The sequence below is a fragment of the Dipodomys spectabilis genome, unplaced genomic scaffold (genome assembly GCF_019054845.1).
Source record: "Dipodomys spectabilis isolate Male_0828 unplaced genomic scaffold, ASM1905484v1 ptg000210l, whole genome shotgun sequence".
In the NCBI taxonomy this organism is placed as follows: domain Eukaryota; kingdom Metazoa; phylum Chordata; class Mammalia; order Rodentia; family Heteromyidae; genus Dipodomys; species Dipodomys spectabilis.
Window position 1 is genome coordinate 6,895,407 of NW_024870887.1, and position 6,723 is coordinate 6,902,129.

Here is a 6,723-nt window from a genome sequence, read left to right on the forward strand (position 1 = left end):
CAGTGGAAAGTGATCAAGAGAATATCATAAGTCTGTGTGAGGGAAGATCCCCCATGAAGATCCCGCTAGACAGGAAAGGGGCAGAGATCAGAGCGGGATGAGCTTCTAGACTGGTAAATAGAGCCATGTGGGAATTAGAGTCACCAGAGGGCCGCTTGGGAAACTCACATTGCTTTCAGTTGGCAGAGTGGTTGATTTGCTGGTAACCTGCCTCTCTATCACTGAGACACTGCTAGAACTGAGTAGGCACAAATTTGACAAAACCACTTCTAACAAGAAAAAATAGCAAGCAAAAATATGGACATTCTTTCTTTCCCCTACACTGTCATTTACATATCACCTCCTGGGCTAGACAGTCCTGATTCTTTCCAGGATTGCAGATAGGAGCCCAGAAAACCCAATCTGCAATCACTGGTAGTTATAAGAAGAAAATTGCCAGGTTGAATAAACAGGCATTAGTACTGAAGCGAAGAAGAGTGGAGGTTTAATTCCATTGCACTGGGAAGATTGGCAAGTGGGTCCCAATTCAAGCAGATAATTGCAATGGAGGTGAGATATCTCACAGGATATTTTCAGAGGGATATATATTATATATAATATGACACATTATATAATATATAGAAATTATCATTGTAATAACAATCCAGGTACAAGCATATGAGTAATTGATGCATATGCATGAGAGCGTAATTAAGAACTATAAGACCTGGAAGAGAAAAGGTCAGATAAGTTGATGTTAGGCGAAATGAACCCCAAGACAAGTATTCAAATGTTTTTTCTTTCATGTGATTGTTTCTAACATATTTATAAGATGATTTCTTTGTTGCTTTGCATGTCCCTCCCCCACGATATAACCCCTGCTTTCACTGTGGAGGGGAAGGGAAAAAGCAAATCATTTAAATAGGGTTACAGGTGGATCCATTGCGACAATGAGATGTACAAGTCGTTATGTTGAAAAATGAACTTTACAATTTTGGCCAGGGAGGGGGGTGTGAGGGGGGAGGGGGGAGATGGGAAGGGATAGGAAAGGGAAACAAAGGAGGAGGCAACAATGCTCGATAAGAAATGTACTCATTATCTTGCCCATGTAATTGTAACTACTCTGTACAGTATTTTCATAATAAAAAGAAGTTAGCACAAAAGAAATAAAAAAATTAAATTAAAAAAAAAGACCTGGAAGATTTTCAAGCTCTATGGCAATTATAAACCATGAAAAAAGTATACTTCCTTGGGGTGTAAAACTATTATTTCAAGCATCTCTCCTCATTAGGGAACTGGATCTCATTGTACAGGGAAAGGGAATAAACAAGGGATGAGCCGTTATGAACTAATAATTACTGGCTTTGTGCTTTTCCAAAGTCTTCTTACACATTATCTTATTTTTCCCAACATGTATTAGTTTCATATGGCTGCTGTAACAAAACACATTTAGAGGCTTAGAATAATACAAGTATTTTCTCTTGCAGTTCTACAGGCTAAAAACTCAAAGTGAGTTTTATGGAGCTAAATCAACATGTCATTAAGGATAGCTCCTTTGGAAGGTTCCAGAAGAAGATGCATTGCCTACCTATTTCAACTGAATGCCCCTTCATCGAAGGCTCCTTCTTCCACTTTCAAGGTCAACTGCCTAACAGCTTCAAGTCCCTGCTTTGGTCATCATACCCCTGTACCTCTGATTGCCTGTCCTACTCTAATGAGGAAACTTGTAACTTACATTAGATCCTCTCAGATAAACCTCTCAGAGACTTTTCCTACCTCTAACTCCTTGGCTTACTTGCAAAGTCCCTTTCACCATATAAAGTTCTGGGGAATCAGTAGACAAATAATCCTATTTGAAGATTAAGACACAGAGATTCAGAGTTTCTAACTTTCCTTGTTTGTATAACTCTACTCATGTATCCCATCAGTATATTGAGTGTTCTCTGGTTGTCAGACACAGATGAGGTTTATAAACTATTGGAGAAAGTAAACAGTTATTTAAAAATTCACATAGAAATGGTGCTGGTGGCTCACCTCGGTAATCCTAGCTACTCAGGAGCTGAGATCTGAGGATCTCTGTTCAAAACCAACATGAGCAGGAAAATCTCTGAGATTCTTACCTCCACTAAAACAAACAAAAAAAAAAACTACCATAAAAGCCAAAAAAAAAAAAGCCAGTAGAGCTATGGCTCAAGTGGTAGAGAGCACTAGCTCTGAGCAAAAGAAGTTCAAGCCTTAGATTGGCATAAAAAATTGTTTTTTCACATAGAGACAAATATATTTGTGTTGTAAAGAAATGAGGTATAGGACTAGGAATGTGGCTTAGTGGTAGAGGGCTTGCGTAGCATGCATGTGGTACTGATTCCTCAGTACCACATAAACAGAAAAAGCCAGAAGTGGTGCTGTGGCTCAAGTGGTAGAGTGCTAGCCTTGAGCAAAAGCAGCTCAGGTACGGTGCCCAAGCCCTGAGTTCAAGCCTCAGTACTGGCCAAGAAAAAGAAAAAAATAAACTAAATGAGGTATAACTCCTAGACATCTACACTGAGTATCATGAACTAGGATATGAAAAGGACATCTGCACATCCATGTTCATTGCTGCCCTACTCACAATAGCCAAGATATGGAAAAAACTCAGATGCCCCACTACAGATGAATGGATCCAAAAAAATGTGGTACCTATATACAATGGAATTTTACACAGTCATTAGAAAGGATAAGGTAATGGTATTTGCAGGAAAATGGGTGGAACTAGAACAAATTATGTTAAGCAAGGTAAGCCAAAATCAGAGAGGAATGGTGCATGTTCTCCCTGATCTGCAGAAGTTATATTTAAAATGCAACATCATATGACAAAATATATAGGATTTAGACAGCCATATACAGTGAGACCAAAAGAGGATAGTCTTGTGTTTGCTTCGGCAGCACATATGCTAAAATTGGAACGATACAGAGAAGCTTAGCATGGCCCCTGTGCAAAGATGACATGCAAATTCGTGAAGCATTCCATATTTTTAAGACTCCACATAGAGCTCCCCTATGACCTAGCAATCCCACTTTTGGGCATTTACTCAAATGTTCACAAACAAGACCACACTAAAGCTACCAGCACGACTATGTTTATTGCAGCATTATTTACCATAGCTAAGATATGGAGCCAACCCTGATGCCCCTCAGTAGATGAATGGATCAAGAAAATGTGGTATATATACACAATGGAATTCTATGCCTCCATCAGAAAGAATGACATTGCCCCATTTGTTAGGAAATGGAAAGACTTGGAAAAAATTATATTAAGTGAAGTAAGCCAGGCCCAAAGAAACATAGGTCCCATGGTTTCCCTTATTTGCAATAACTAGTATATGTCTGAGACAAGCAGAAAAGGTCAGATAAGTTGATGTTAGGTGAAATGAACCCCAAGATAAGTATTCAATTTTTTTTTCTTTCATGCAATTGTTTCTAAAACATTTATAAGATTATTTCTTCATTGCTTTGTATGTCCCTCCCCTGTGGTATAACCCCTGCTTTCACTGTATTTGATGTTGTTATAATTTGTGGAGGGGAAGGGAAAAAACAAATCGTTTAAATAGGGATACAGGTGGACCCATTGCAACAATTTGGTGGAGGGGGGAGGAGGGTTGGGTGGGGAGGCGGGGGGGGTGGGGGGGGAGGATGGGATGGGAAGGGGAAACAAAGGAGGAGGCTACAATGCTTGATAAGAAATGTACTCATTATCTTGCCCATGTAATTGTAACCCCTCTGTACAGTATTTTCACAATAAAAAAAAAAGAGGATAGTCTTAGGAGAAAAGAACCAAATTGTAATACCCAAGCACCTCTTCATACGTATATAAAATAAAATACACATTGAAACAAACTCCAAAGATAAGGAAACAAAGGACCTTTTCTTAATTGTCTTTTCATTTTTAGATGACTGTATTCTTTACCTCATATACATCATATACATGTGCATATCTGAAAGAGGGTGGGGTGGGTAGCACAGAATCAGCAGAAAATGAGTGAAAAAGTGCAGCCAAACCCCCGGCTGCACTAGACCTTGATGAAAGTGAAACACATAACTCACAGACAGAGATGGGAGGGAGGGAATGGGAGAGAATGAGGGAACCCATGATAAGAAATGTACTTATTACCTGACGTATGTAAAGGTAACCCCGCTGTATATCACCTCTAAAATAACAATAAAGTAATTTTTAAAATGAGGTATAAATAACAGAGCAATCATCACTTGGATTTGGGGGAGGAAGGTCAGGAGAAGGCCCTTTGAGAAAGTATTCTATATATACCAAACCCTGAGCAAGCACAGGAGCAAACAGCCAAAAGGAACAGGAACATTTGTTCCTAAAGGACCAGCAAGTGCAAATGTCCTCAGAAAGAAATGGGTAACTGCCAGCAAACCAGTGTGGCTTTTACAATGGAATGTCACCTCCTTTGAGAAGGCTTCCTGACCCTTGAATAGGAGCCCTTATTAGACTGCATAACCCCGTACACTCTCCCTTCATCAGAGGACTGCACTATCGCTCCAAAAATATCTGGTTCTCCTTGACTAGACTGAATCATGGAAAGCAAGGACTATGTCTGTTCATCTCTGAGTGCTCAGATCTGCATGCCTTTGCCTGCACATCACTGCTCAATAAATACTAACTGAATAAATGCATGCGTGAACAATAGACAAGTCTTTACTTGCATAACACTGCATGAGGCTTAAGTATGGTTGGGGCACATTATTGATGTTACAAGTCTACGTGCAGAGAAAACAGTGTGGCTTTACTTTCTGTTATCCACCTGTTTTCTTCATGAAACTCCTCAGTCCTGCATGGAGAAGGGAAAAGACTATGTTATTCCATTGTAGTTGATTTCTTATTAGCCTCTTCATGTGATATAATATTCTTTGGGTACCTCAGGCTTTCAAACTTCTAATCGTTTCCACCAAAGTGGTCACCAGGTGAATGAAGAAGGCTTGTCAACTGATAATCCAGTAGTTTCCCCATAGCCCTGCCCAAGAAACATCTCTGAATTCTTTCTTGTTGTAACAGAGGCATTTGAAGACAAAGGTATCTCATAATCAGACTCTTAAGAACAGTACAGAATGCATGGCATGAATCCCCTATGTCTACTTTCCTACATGATAAGTATTATTACCAATCATAACTAAGTGAAATGAACGACCACCACCTGAAAGCCCCCCATAACTCAACCAAATGTCTGGTTACACACTGTTCCTTGGTCGTATTTACCCATTTGTAAAATATGGCGGACAAGTTCTGTCCTGCCCTTTGGGTCATATCCTCACAATTTCAATGTGAAAACTCTATTTTGTGAAGGGAAGAGGAAAAAGAGCCAGGAAAGAAAGCAGGGCTGTGCTTCCCCCGCCCACACGTCTAATCTGGTTCATCCTCTCCACACAGATTGCTTCACCATAGAGCAAGATCCTAGAGTCAGGTCTCAATTATAGCCATCTTTCAATATCCATGGGAATTGTTCCAGAACCCCCTACAGATAGCAAAAGATGGCAAAGTCCCTTGTATAAAATGACATCATATTTGCTTAGAACCTACACCTTTCCTCCCATTCACTTTAAGTCATGGCTAGATGACTTAGAATGCCAAATTCAATATAAATAGGTACAATAATATAAATAGTTGCTATCTTACATTGTTTTTGGAATAATGACCAGAAAAGTAGTCTATCTATATTCAGTACAGGTGAAACTTTTTTTTAATTGTAAAAATACTATACAGAGGGGTTACAATTACATGGGCAAAGTAATGAGTACATTTCTTTTTTTTTTTTGGGTCCGGTCATGGGGCCTGAACTCTGGGCCTGGGCACTGTCCCTCAGCTCTTCAGCTCAAGGCAAGTGCTCTACCACTTGAGCCACAGCGCCACTTCCAGCTTTTTTTTCTTTTTGCTTATGTGGCGCTGAGGAATCGAACTCAGGGCCTCGTGCATGCAAGGCAAGCGCACTACCATTGAGCCACCTTCCCAGCCCATGAGTACATTTCTTTTTTTCTTTTTTTTTTATTGTGAAAATACTGTACAGAGGAGTTACAATTACATGGGCAAGATAGTGAGTACATTTCTTATCAAGCATTATTGCCTCCTCCTTTGTTTCCTCTTCCCATCCCTTCCCATCTTCCCCCTCCCTGCCCCCCACCTTCCCCTTTTCCCCCCTTCTCGTTCCCCTTCCCCCCCCCCCCCCAGCCAAAGTTGTAAAGTTCGTTTCAGGTGAAAACTTTTTAAGATTTTCAGTCCCCAAGTTGTTGAATCTGTAGACACTGTACAGAACCCACAACAGATAAGGAGGGCTCACGGTACTCACCCAGATTTCTAGAGCTTTCTATTGTCTTTTGATTCTGAAGCTATTTCCAATGTTGTCTCTCAGCCTTCCTGGCCTTCTTAGGTTATCTCCTTGCCTTGATTTCTCTGCCTCTCACTCTACTATGAGAACGGAGGCAGCTATTCAATACCCATACAGGCGTTGTGAGACTAACTCCTCCCTCCGGCCTCTGCTCTAGGCCTTTCCATCTGAAGCTCTCCAGGAATGTGTCTCATCTTTGTAAATCCATGACAAGTTCCTCTCCCAGAAGGCATCGCCAAATCCTTCAGGCCACACTTAAATCTTCCAGGCTGAATACTCACAGCAACAATTTTAAGAAGAACTACACTTTGGAGGGCTTAATTACCTTTCATTTGTTCCACATGACTTGCTTCCTCAACTAGCTACAAAA

At 40.4% G+C, this 6,723-nt stretch overlaps 1 non-coding gene across 1 annotated transcript; it reads left to right on the plus strand.

The window, feature by feature from the left end:
- The first annotated feature begins 2,885 nt into the window (after nt 1-2,885).
- On the plus strand, nt 2,886-2,992 carry LOC122122568. The gene has a single exon (XR_006150175.1). It is a non-coding gene; the product is annotated as a U6 spliceosomal RNA (small nuclear RNA).
- The last annotated feature ends 3,731 nt before the right edge of the window (nt 2,993-6,723 follow it).